The following is a 13276-nucleotide window of genomic DNA, read 5'->3' as shown; positions in this document are numbered from 1 at the left end:
CAAACAACCAAACAACCAAACAAATTATAAACACAATCATAACACACATATTCTTTTACATAATAAATAATGGAAGGAAAAATGTTCAGTAGAGTTAGTCCCTGGTGAGATAGGCATTTACAGTCCGAATTGCCTCTGGGAAGAAACTCCTTCTCAGCCTCTCCGTTCTCACCGCATGGCAACGGAAGCGTTTGCCTGACCGTAGCAGCTGGAATAGTCCGTTGCAGGGGTGGAAGGGGTCTCTCATGATATTGTTGGCTCTGGAGTTGCACCTCCTGATGTATAGTTCCTGCAGGGGGGCAAGTGAAGTTCCCAAAGTGCGTTCGGCCGAACGCACTACTCTCTGCAGAGCCTTCTTGTCCTTGGCAGAGCAATTCCCAAACCAGATGGTAATATTTCCGGACAAGATGCTTTCCACCGCCGCTGCGTATAAGCACTGGAGGATCCTCGGAGACACTCTGAATTTCCTCAATTGCCTGAGGTGGCAAAGGCGCTGCCTTGCCTTACTCACGAGTGCTGAGGCGTGTGATGCCCATGTTATATCCTCGGAGATGTGGACTCCCAGATATTTAAAACAGTTCACCCTATCCACAGGAACCTCATTTATCCTCAATGGAGTGTACGTCCTCGGATGATGTGCCCTCCTAAAGTCCATGATCAGCTCCTTCGTTTTTTTGATGTTCAAGAGGAGGCTGTTATCCTGGCACCAGAGTGCTAGACCAGCCACCTCCTCCCGGTAGGCCTTCTCGTCGTTGTCTGAGATCAGGCCCACCACCACAGTGTCATCAGCAAACTTAATTAATGAGTTGGAGCTGAACCTAGCCACACAGTCATGTGTGTACAGGGAGTACAATAGGGGGCTGAGGACGCAACCCTGGGGCGATCCTGTGCTCAGGGTGAGGGACTTCGATGTATTCCCTCCCATCTTGACTACCTGGGGCCTGGCGGTGAGAAAGTCCAGGACCCAGGCACACAGGGAGGTGTTGAGCCCCAATTCCATTAGCTTCCCGGCCAGTCTGGTGGGGACTATCGTGTTGAAGGCTGAACTGTAGTCTATGAACAGCATCCTCACGTAGCCCCCCTTCTGGCTATCCAGATGGGAGAGAGCGGTGTGCAAGACCTGGGAGACCGCATCGTCCGTGGATCTGTTCGGACGGTATGCGAACTGCAACGGGTCCATGTTCCGAGGGAGGAAGGCGCAGATGTGTTTCTTCACCAGCCTCTCAAAGCATTTCATGACTACCGAGGTAAGGGCCACCGGACGGTAGTCATTCGAACAGGCTGGGGAGGCATTTTTTGGTACTGGTGCAATGATGGTTAGGGACGCCACCAGGAGCCTCCAGCAAAGTGGAGATAGTTTCTAGCTGATAGCACCAAATTAGTGCCTCGATCAGTCACTTGTTGTATCTGCCTCTGTGAAATCATTGCTGACGAAGCCAATGCCAATATTCTCATGCATGTTCATTGCTGGTGTTCCTGGCACAAATGTCTTCCTCCCAGGCTAATTTCAAGTCAAGTCAAGTCAAGTTTATTTGTCACATACACATACGAGATGTGCAGTGAAATGAAAGTGGCAAAGCTCGCGGACTTTTGTGCAAAAGACAATCAACAAAACAACCAAACAAAGTATAAAAACAATCATAACACACATATTCTTTTACATAATAAATAATGGAAGGAAAAACGTTCAGTAGAGTTAGTCCCTGGTGAGATAGGCGTTTACAGTCCGAATTGCCTCTGGGAAGAAACTCCGTCTCAACCTCTCCGTTCTCACCGCATGGCAACGGAGGTGTTTGCCTGACCGTAGTAGCTGGAACAGTCCGTTGCAAGGGTGGAAGGGGTCTCTCATGATTTTATTTGCTCTGGAGTTGCACCTCCTGTTGTATAGTTCCTGCAGGGGGGCGAGTGAAGTTCCCATAGTGCGTTCGGCCGAACGCACTACTCTTTTTAGTGCTTTGGAAAGGTTTGAAGGGTCCCAACCCAAAGCATCATCTATCCATGTTCTCCAGAGATGTTGCCTGACCAGCTGAGTTACTCCAGCACTTTGTGTGTTTTTGAAAAAAATATTGTTTAGTTAGAATATGAAAACATGTGGGATACTGACTCAGTGAGAAACTAAGTGGTGGGAGGCAATGTCACAAATTTCTAGGAATAAGACATGAAGCCTCCTGAGATTTTAATATAAACAAAGAACCGGGGCCACCTACTGTAAATGGTCACAAAGTGCTGGAGCAACTCAGAAAGTCCGGCAACATCTCTGAACAGCATGGATAGATGACGTTTCAGATTTGAAGAAGGATCTCAGAATAAAAAGTCACCTATCCGTGCTCTCCAGAGATGCTGCCTAACCCCCTGAGTTACTCCAGCACTTTGTGACCATTTACAGTAAGTGGTCCCAGCCCTCTTCCCTCAGAGGTACTGCCTCAAATAAAAAACTGTGAACAGAAATTGTGATATCTATCATCAAGGGTCCTCACCATCGGGGTGTGGCCCTCTTCTTGTTGCTACAATTGAGCAGACAGTACGGAAGCCTAAAGTCCCACATCACCAAGTTCAGTAACAGCTACTTTCCTACAACCGTGGGGGTTCTTGAACCAACCTGCACAATCCTAAAGAGGCTGTCCCACTTGGGTGACCTAATCTGCGAGTTTAGAAGAGTGTCTTCGACCTTCAAACTCGCAGCATGGTCGACACGTGGTCCTAGGAGGTCCTGTGAGGTCGCTGGAACTCTCCTTCATGCTCGAGGGAAGTTCCCGAATACTCGTGGCCTCAGCTAGGACGCGGAAAAATTTTCAGCATGTTGAAAAATTTTCCGCGAGCAAAATTTGGTCGGCATGGTTCTTTTTAACCCTTAGTGCAGTGGAGTGGGGTTGCTATTTAGTTACAGGCAGTCGAGGGCAGCCATAGGCAATCTCCTTCGCTGACCAGGCATTTTGATTGGAATACAAAGCATTGATTTTGATTGGCTCATTGGAGAACCCCTGCACTGCCATATACTTGTTTTTCTAATTGTGGATGTTTGCACCAATATTTTAGTTTTGCTTTGCAGTCTTGTTTTGTCACTATTGTGTAGAAACAATGTGTAAATTCAGTATGTTTTATGATTTTATATATTGTCTGAGTCTCTGTGGTACGCTGCTGCAAGCAAGAAATCCATTGTACATGTACCACACTCTATTTGAGCGAATGACAATACATTGACTCAACTTGACTTAATTTGACTGTTGTGTATACAATCCTCATCCTTTTAAAGCTTAACCCTCAATATTTCTGTAATCTCATAACGTCATAATGTCATAAGTTTTATTAGGGCTTTATTCTTTGGAGCGCAGAAGGTTAAGGGGGGACTTGATAGAGGTTTTTAAAAAGATGAGAGGGATAGACAGACGTTGACGTGGAAAAGCTTTTCCCACTGAGAGTAGGGAAGATACAAACAAGGGGACATGACTTGAGAATTAAGGGACTGAAGTTTAGGGGTGACATGAGGGGGAACTTCTTTACTCAGAGAGTGGTAGCTGTGTGGAATGAGCTTCCAGTGAAGGTGGTGGAGGCAGGTTTGATTTTATCATTTAAAAATAAATTGGATAGTTATATGGATGGGAAGGGAATGGAGGGTTATGGTCTGAGTGCAGGTATATGGGACTAGGGAAGATTATGTGTTCGGCACGGACTAGAAGGGTCGAGATGGCCTGTTTCCGTGCTGTAATTGTTATATGGTTATATGGTTATAAGTGATAAGAGCAGAATTAGGCCATTCAGCCCATCAAGTCTGCTATGCCATTCAATCATGGTTGATCTATCCCTCCATCCTAACCCCATTCTTCTGCCTTCTCCTCGTAACCCCGGACACCCGTACTAATCAAGAATCTATCCAAGGTACACAAAAAAAAAAATCTATCTATGGTCTGAAGAAGGGTTTTGGCCCGAAACGTTGCCTATTTCCTTCGTTCCATAGATGCTGCTGCACCCGCTGAGTTTCTCCCGCATTTTTTTGTGTATCTTCGATTATCCAGCATCTGCAGTTCCTTCTTAAACACAAGAATCTATCTATCCCTGACTTGGCCTCCACAGGCTTCTGTGGCAAAGAATTCCACACATTCACCACCCTCTGACTAAAGAAATTCCTTCTCATCTCCTTCCCAAAGGAACGTCCTTTAATTCTGAGGCTGTGACCTCCAGTCCTAGACTCTCCACTGGTGGAAACATCCTCCCCACATCCACTCTATCCAACTCTCTCTCCTCCTGCCTGAGAACCATGCGAGACCTCTGCATTCATCATTCACAGGCTTGCATCCCCAGTTTAATCGATCCGTTATTTGTGGCTGCACTTTCACCTGTCAAAGCTCTGAACCCCACAGTTCATTCTGAATCTCTGCCCTCTCTGCCTCTTTCCAGCTTTCTGCAGTCACTCATTGCCATCTACCTGCCTACCTGTAACTGAGCCTTTGGCCATGAGTCTTAATATCTCTTAAAGTGCCTTGGGGTCAGATTTTGTTCAGCATAGCTCCTGCAATTATAATAAAGATTTGTAAATTCATGTCTTGTGGTGTCATAGAGCTGTATAGAATGGGAAACAGGCCATTTGGCCCAACTTGTTCATACAGAACAAGTTGGTATTCTGGCTAATCCCATTTGCCTGCATTTGGCCCATATAACAAAACCTTGCTAACCATATTTTTGTCCAAATGTCTTTGGAAATTCATAAATGAATCTACTTCTATAGCTTCCTTTTGTTTTATCCTGATCCAAAGAATGTAGACTTGAATTCCTGCAATTCAGATAAGATAGCTGTTTTAAATATATACATAAAGGCAGCCAACACATGGTCTCAGCAAAATCTTTCAAGTGAAATTGCTAAGATAAATACTTCAAAAACTTAAGAACTTAAGAATTTAAAGAATATTTCCTGTTTAAATTATGACCCTGAAATGATTCTAACATAAACTTCATGGACATATGGCTTTCATGAATGGCTTTTGAAGTACATTTTATCTTGTTCTCTTTCACTTCCCAAGATGATGTATTGCAACTGGAGCACCGGCCCAAATGCATTGATGCTCCTCTCCTAATATGATGCAACCCACAGCATAAAGGTGAGTGCTACTCTGTAATCTATTTGCATCTTTAGATCTGACGAGGGAATCATTGGCCATAATTGTTAGGTGTGCACTATTTTAGATTGGATTTGCACCAATTTAAGTCTATCCTGTGAAAATTAGCTGGTGTATGAAAAAGGCCATAGAAAATCCCTGAGCCTGAGCTCTGATTGGGAAAGTGAAGCTGGATTGCCCACTCGGCCAAACTAGTAGCTTGCAGATTTGCCAGTGGCAGAGAATCAGGAGATCAAGCTAATGCTCCACCGTTTCCTTGTGGGCTTGGAGGAAAGGCAGCCATGGACATTCCCAACAGATACAGCCTTCATCCTCCTTCACACCACCTTTCATGCACATTCACTTGGTATTTCCTTTGGTTTCCTGGCAGCAGATTCTTGCGATGCAAATTCCTGTTCCTGAGAAGTAAACTGTGTCTTCAATTGATTTTTCTTTTGGCTGGACTTGGGTATGGATCACCCACGGGACACTTGCAGATCAAATCCAGGATATAAAAATCTCCATCAAACTAGAATCCCATGAGCTGCTTCTCCCATTCAGCACCTGTCCCTCTTACACAACTCTGACTAAAGGTGGGGCTCAGGGTTCAATGGTTTATTTTTGTCACGTGTACCAGGTACAGTGAAATACATTTTTTACATACAGATCCGCAAGACTATCCCCGTACACAAACACAACCCCCCGGTCAATGCAGTGTGCACAGTGCAGGCCATCGAGTCCACAAGCAGTAGGAGCCTTTTGGGCACCATTTTACAGTCCCAGCTTCAGCTGGGCACAAACAAAAAAACATAGTGTAGGAGCAACATACGTGGTGAATAAAGGTGAGGTGTCAGGCCGGTTCAAAGAGTCGTTTATTCAGTGGTGACACGTTAGGTTGGTGCACTAACTATAATACGATGTTGCTGTAGCTGAGCGAGGTTGTTCACTCGGGCTCAGCTACTGAGTGCCCGCCCTCGTATCTCCTGACGAGGGTTCGAGCATGAGTGGCCCGTGTTTAGGCTGACGCCACAGGACCCCCCCCCCCCCCCTCCAGAACCGGAGGAAGGAATAGAATGGTCGAGGGCAGCTCCTGCATGTGGGTCGGGGACACCCCGGGCGTGTGTCGGGATGGAGGCTCCACGGGCGCAGTGACGCTCTGTGTGGGCGATCCCGAGGTATCGAGGGGTGCGAGAGGGTGGATGCAGATGCCGCCGGACGGAAGAGACACAGTCGCATCTCCTCGACCAGCGAAGGGATCGCGTCCTGAGAAATACGGCCCCCAGCAACGGCTGGGAGACGTTGGCAACAAGGAAGAAAAAAAACTAAATAAAATAAATAAACTGATTGCTGAACCCGGCGTGGTGATACAGTGTAAACAAAGTGAATAGAAACAACACAATAGGATCTTACATCACTTGTTAGGTTACATCACCTTCAGCCTGTTTGGATCATTGCAATAGGCAGTAAAGCAACTTTCAAAGCACAAAATAATTCTGAGTGTGTAGGAAGGAATACCCAATGGATGGAATGCTGGATGCTGGTTTAAACCGAAGATAGACACAAAAAGGTGCAGTAACTCAGCGGGACATGCAGCATCCCTGGAGAAAAAGAATGGGTGACGTTTCGGCTTGAGGCCCTTATGAGTGTCCTGGAAATATTCAAAGCCACATGGAACAAGTCGAGGTGTCATTTCTTCCTACTTTCATTTGTAACACTTTCTGAGTAGAAATGAACTGATGGTTTTCTATGGTTGCAAGATTGTTCATTTTGCTGTGACGTGCACGAAAATGTCCTGAGACATGGTGGTCCAAAAAGTGATGCTCAGAAATATTTCTGCCTGAATTAACAGGTCAATAGAAGGTCAAATGAATAGGCAAAGTACCAACTATGTGAAAAGCAGGAAATACACAGCAGGTCTGCTTCAGTGTTGATAACAGGCTTCCATGTGCACTAATTGCTCACCACCCACTGTCATATCTACTGTGTATGTCCAGCATTTCCAACTCTAACTCAGCTTCTCATTGTCCATTACGTATGAGGATGTGCTTGAATGTATGCAGTGTAAGTACACAACTCACATTCAACATCTATAAAGTATGAGAAGCGATTGATGGCTCTGAGTCTGTACTCTCTGGGGTTTAGAAGGATGAGGTGAGATACCATTTAAACCTAATGAATAATGAAAGACCTAGATAGAGTGGATGTGGATAGGATGTTTCCCATAGTGGGAGAGTCTAGGTGTAGGACCAGAGGGTACAGTCTCAGCCTCTCTTGGACCCACAATAACTCAACACTGGTCAAGAAGGCTCACCAACTAAAGAAGGTCCATCGCTCTTCCGGGTGAGATGCTAACTGCATTTCGTTTTCTCTGTACTGTACACTGCACATTGGCAATAAAGATTGAATCTGAATCTGAATCTGAATCTAAGAGGAAGTACCTTTAGAACGGAGATCAGGAGGAATTTCTTCAGCTAGATGGTGGCGAATCTGTGGAATTCATTCTCACAGACGGCATGTGGAGGCCAAGTCATTGGGTATTTTTAAGGCGGAGATTGATAGGTTCATGGATAGTAAAGGGCATCAAAGGTTACGGGGAGAAGGTAGGATAATGGGGTTGAGAGGAAAAATAGATCAGCTCGATCATATGGTGAAGCAGACTCGATGGCCTAATTCTGCTCCTAAGATAGACACAAAATGCTGAAGTAATTCAACGGGTCAGGCAGCATCTCTGGAGAGAAGGAACAGGAGAAGTTTCGGTTCAGAACCCTTCTTCAGATTGGTTCCGATTCTCCTCCTATGTCTTCTTCTTCTGCTTCTTCTTTGGAGTTTTACGGCAGCCGGCATCCACAATGCTGCATTGCTGCCACTCCTCCTATGTCTTATGGTCTTATGGACTAAACCTTGCCTGCTCTCACCTTAAAGCTATTCCCTCTAGTATTTGATTTTTCCATCCTGGGAGATAATTTTACATATTTACTATTCATATGTACAGGCTAATCCCGGGTTATGAATGCTTGACATATAAATGCCCAATGTATGGGTACTTTTGCATACTAATGAGCTCCCATAATATCATTACATTCAAAAGTCCGAAGTCCATACATACATTTGTTCCCACGAACAGCAGAACTAATTTCCTCTCTCTCTCCACTTATTAATTCTTCTTTCTTGTCAATCTTATGTGCATTTGATGACCTTCACCACCACGCTGTGGTGGTACGATTCCCATATCTAGTGATTATTATATATTGTACAATCAACAGATGGATATCTGTAAAATGGAACCCGTTCATTATGTAGGGCTGGCCTGTACACGTTTGTATCATTTAGATATATATATGACACCTATGTATATATTTGTATGGCAACTCTAGATGCTGATCTCAGCTTGAGTCTCGAGGAGGCAAGAGGAATGAAACATTCGAAGTACAACGTAGCTAAATAAATCAATAGTCATAGAATAATCAAGAGGTGCAACATGGAAACAAGTACAGCAGTCCACAGCGTCTACCCAGAGAGTTGTGAATCTGTGGATTTCTCTGCCTGAAGGCCAATTCACTGGAGTTTTTTCAAGAGAGTTAGATGTAGCTCTTAGGGCTAATGGAATAAAGGTATATGGGGAGAAGGCAGGAACGGGGTAATGATTTTGGATGATCAGCCATGATCATATTGAATGGCATTGCTGGTTCGAAGGGCCGAAGGGCCTACTCCTGCACCTATTGTCTATGTTTCTACAACAAATATCAATCTTCCATTTACTCTTCCTACATTAACCTCATTTTTAACTAATCCCATTTTTAATTTTCCCCACATTTCCATCAACTCTCCCCAGATCCAACCAGTCACCTAAGAACTAAAGGCAACTTACAATGGACAACTAACCTACTTATACACGCATTTTTGGATGTGGGAGGAAAGGAGCACCAGGGGAAAATCCACATGGTCACTGTGAGAATATGCAAACTCCACATGGATAACATTCAAAATCTTTGGTGCTCTGAGGTCTGTTCGGACTGTAAACGCCTTTCTCACCAGGGACTAACTGTACAGAACATTTTTCCTTCTATTATTTATTATGTAAAATAATATGTGTGTTATGATTGTGTTTATAATTTGTTTGGTTGTTTTGTTGTTCCGCGAGCATTGCCACTTTCATTTCACTGCACATCTCTGTACTGTACACTGACAATGACAATTAAAATTGAATCTGAATCTGAATCTGAATCTCGTATGTGTATGTGACAAATAAACTTGACTTGACTTGACTTGACTTGAGGTCGTGATGCGGTCTAACAGCTCACTACTGCATTTCCTATGTATAATAGTGACTGAATTTCTGAAGGACCTATTTGGCTGTAAAGTGCTTTCGAACATTCCCAAAAGGGCATGAAAGTTGCTGCATAAATACAAGTGATTCTTTATAATTATGCAGGAAATATTATATTGCGGGCACATCTCTAACACTGTGAGTTCAAACTACAGCTAGTCAGGGGACTGTAGGCACAATGGCTTCCTCTGCACTCAGTAAGCCACGAGGAGTAAGGCTCTTATATAAAACACCACTGGATATTAATCCACAAATATGTCTATTTATCAAATACTATAGAAGCAGCGAGTGGGAAGCTGAGCCTTTCATATCGAGAATGAAGTTGGATTGTTCACTTAGAGAGTATAGAGGGACATGACTATCCAATGCAAAGTGACTGAGTATTCTTTCAAATAACTGCAATTTAATTCTCCTGCGGATCAGTTGGCGATCAATCAATAACTATTAGCATCAGCACAATAAGAGTTTAGAACGCCCTGCAATTCTACATTGACCTGACTGGGTTTGCTGGCTCTATACAAACCCTTTCAGACAACTCAAGTATTCAGCATGTGGACAAAAGCTAAATATTCAGAAAGACTGTTTTTTTGTTGTTTATTCTTAACTAATGATGGACTTTTACATTTACTGAAAACAACTGCCTTTAGATTGGGTGGTGGGACTGCTAGCTGGTAAGCCATGGACAATGCCAAATCAGAAGTAAGATTGGTGGTCTCATTAAGGGCAGCGGTGTGGGGTTCTGCACAGTGTGGGAGTCTGGCAAAATCATCTGTGAACTGTTCTCTTCCACTTCGTTGTACATGCTTCATGTGCAACCATGATAGTACTTTCAGCTGCATGGGTGCAAATTCTGGTGATTCTTTTTCAACCCCTCAGTCTAATGATAAGACCCTTAAAGCATTTGATTGTCCATCTACAAACTTTATGTTGTGACATCCCATAATTAGGGCCTCAGTGCTGGGGATGATGTTGCAAATCGTTGATATTGATTTGCTATCCAATGGGGCCTTACATTAAGTTAAAGGTGCCAGATCAATGGAGTTTGTTGTTGTTGATAATGTAAAAGGCAACTTTAAACACTTGTTACCATTGTCATATCTACTTTTAAATAGGAAAGAACAGTGTTAATGACGGGAACATTTCCTCAGATTTACCAAATGGTTTTTGTATATTCGGAGTGCTGGGAAGTGGTGGGAAGAGTGGCTACATCTCATCTCTGCCAAAAGCACGGAGGAGGGCTGGGTATGTTGAAATTCCATACCATGGGTAAAATCTGTCGAGTAATTGCATAGTCACTCATTGAAACCTGTTTTGACTCTTTCACTACAGTGGATGAGAGAATTGGGTTCACGCTGAAGATCTGTAAAGCAAAGATCATCTACCAATCTGTCACTTCTGCACTTCTTTGCCTACCTGGTGCAATTTGGAAAACACTGGTCCTATCTTGCGGAAGATATCTTTAATAAAATTCACCACTGCCTGCATTGCCCCTTTACAATCTTCACAGGTCAAGTTCAAGTTCAAGTTCACATCTATTGTCACATGAACCATTAAGGCACAATGAAATTTGAGTTACCATGCAGCCACACAATCATAAAGAACACAATCGAATTTAACATAAACATCCACCACAGTGGAATCCACATTCTTCACTGTGATGGAAGGCAATAACGTTCAGTCAATCTTCCTCCTTGTTCACCCGTGGTCGGGCCATGAATCCTCCATAGTCGCCGCTATGGACGGCCCAATCTGTCCCAACGTCGAAACTCTGACGTCAGGGCAGATCGGAACACTTGGAGTTCCCGAATCGGCCACTTTCTTACCAGAGACCGCGGCTTCACGACGTTATAGGCCGCAGGCCGGTGGTCGGAGCACTTCTTCTGGTGATCCCCGGCAAGGGATCGCCCGCTCCGCAATGATAAGTCCGCAGCGCCTGCTGCTGAAGCTGTGGACCGGTCTCCGAGAAAGGCCGCATCAATCCAAGTTGTTAGGCCGAGAGGGGGGAGCGAAGATGCGACAAAGAGATAAGTTGCATCCCCATTGAGGTAAGTGACCAAAATCGGTTTCCCCCTATTCCTCCTATTTGCCATGATCCAATGGTGGAGTGGACTTGATTCTGCTCCTATCTCTTATAATCTTATGAGCGAGCCATGTCACTCACATGCCCAACACCAGAGTCCAAAAACCAATTACTCTGAGATCCATCCCAGTAATGGATATTGAAGAGGAGAGACAAAATGCTTCTGCACGTTCTCAAAAGTGCCTTAAAGAATATCCCCACCAACTCTGGGAATCCCTGGTCATAGCTAAAGGGAGATGGAGTATTCTGGATGACACTGAGATCATTCAATGGGAGCAAGTGCATGTGCAATAGACGTGATAGAAGGAGCATGTTGCCTTCTATGCTATTTCATTACCCAGGTACCTCGCAGCAAACCTGCGGCAGAGGCTACCAATTGAACACTGGGTCTTCATTCACACTGGAACCCCAGAACTTAAATAAGAGATGAGAGCACACAAAGAAAATTTGTCTGAATAAGGTTCTCCACCCAAAATATCATCTATTTCTTTTCTCCAGAGATGCTGCCAAAACCTGATGAGTTACTCCAGCATTTTGTGTCTATCTTTGGTGTAGACCAGCATCTGTAATTCCTTCCTACACAAAAACATATTCAAAGTCTGGAAAAGGGTCCCAATCTGAAATCTGGGTCCATCCGTGTTCTCCAGAGATAGTGACTGACCTGCTCAGTTACTCCAGCATTTTGTGTCTTTCTTCAGTATGAACCAGCATCTGCAGTTCTTTGTTATTTGATCAAATTTAAAAAAATTGTTAAACAATAAACGTCCGGCTGTTGTTCAGAAAGGAGAGAAGAAAAAAGTGAATTTATCAGCTTTCATTAAATGCCGTTGTTGTCCTCATCCTTGTCTATCTGTGTCTCAAAATGAATTTACATTGCCAAAGGGCATTTGAGCATAACAGCGGCCGGCCGGCAGCATCTAGTGAATGGCCAAATTACCATGTGTTTCAGCGATGAAGGGTATATTCAGTTACAGACGGGTGTGTGCGCAGAAAGTCAAATCTGACCCAGTTTGGTGGAGCTTGTTAAACACAGACGTGTTATACATAAATGTGCATGTGTGAAGCCACTCAATGACTTGCCTGCCTCAGTGAATGATCCGAATTACAAAATGATTTTTAGTTTGGAATTGTAAAAAAAAATATTCTCCAATCTTAGGTAGACAAAGCTGATATGATAGTAGGTACACACAAATGCTGGAGAAACTCAGCGGGTGCAGCAGCATCTATGGAGCTAAGGAAATAGGCGACGTTTCGGGTCAAAATCCTTCTTCAGACTGATGGGGGGTGGGGGGGAGAAGGAAGGAAAAAGGGAGGAGGAGGATCCCGAGGGCGGGGGGATGGGAGGAGACAGCTCGAGGGTTAAGGAAGGGGAGGAGACAGCAAAGGCTAGCAAAATTGGGAGAATTCAACGTTCATGCCAACCGGACGCAAGCATGATATGATAGTGTTTGACACAGGTTGAAATAAGCAATGAATTGTTTGATTTGCTATTTTCACTAAATACAATTTTAATATTCTTTCTGACAACTTTAATTCTAAGATTATATCATGCACTTATTTAAGTTAGGTAAATTCTGCTTTATAATCAAAATGTGGCAGTGAAAGTAAACTGTATAGGAAAAGATTAGATTGAAAGGGCGAAGATTAGATTAGATTACATTAGATTCCTTTATTGTCATTCAGACCCTTCGGTCTGAGAAGAGAAGTTAACCTTACAGTTAATGTTCCAAAGGTGCGTGATTGAAGTGCATTGGATCCAAATGACTTTCAGAAGTATTG

Source organism: Leucoraja erinacea, chromosome 4 (assembly GCF_028641065.1).
Source record: "Leucoraja erinacea ecotype New England chromosome 4, Leri_hhj_1, whole genome shotgun sequence".
NCBI lineage: Eukaryota > Metazoa > Chordata > Chondrichthyes > Rajiformes > Rajidae > Leucoraja > Leucoraja erinaceus.
Note: the sequence above shows the minus strand (reverse complement) of the source record.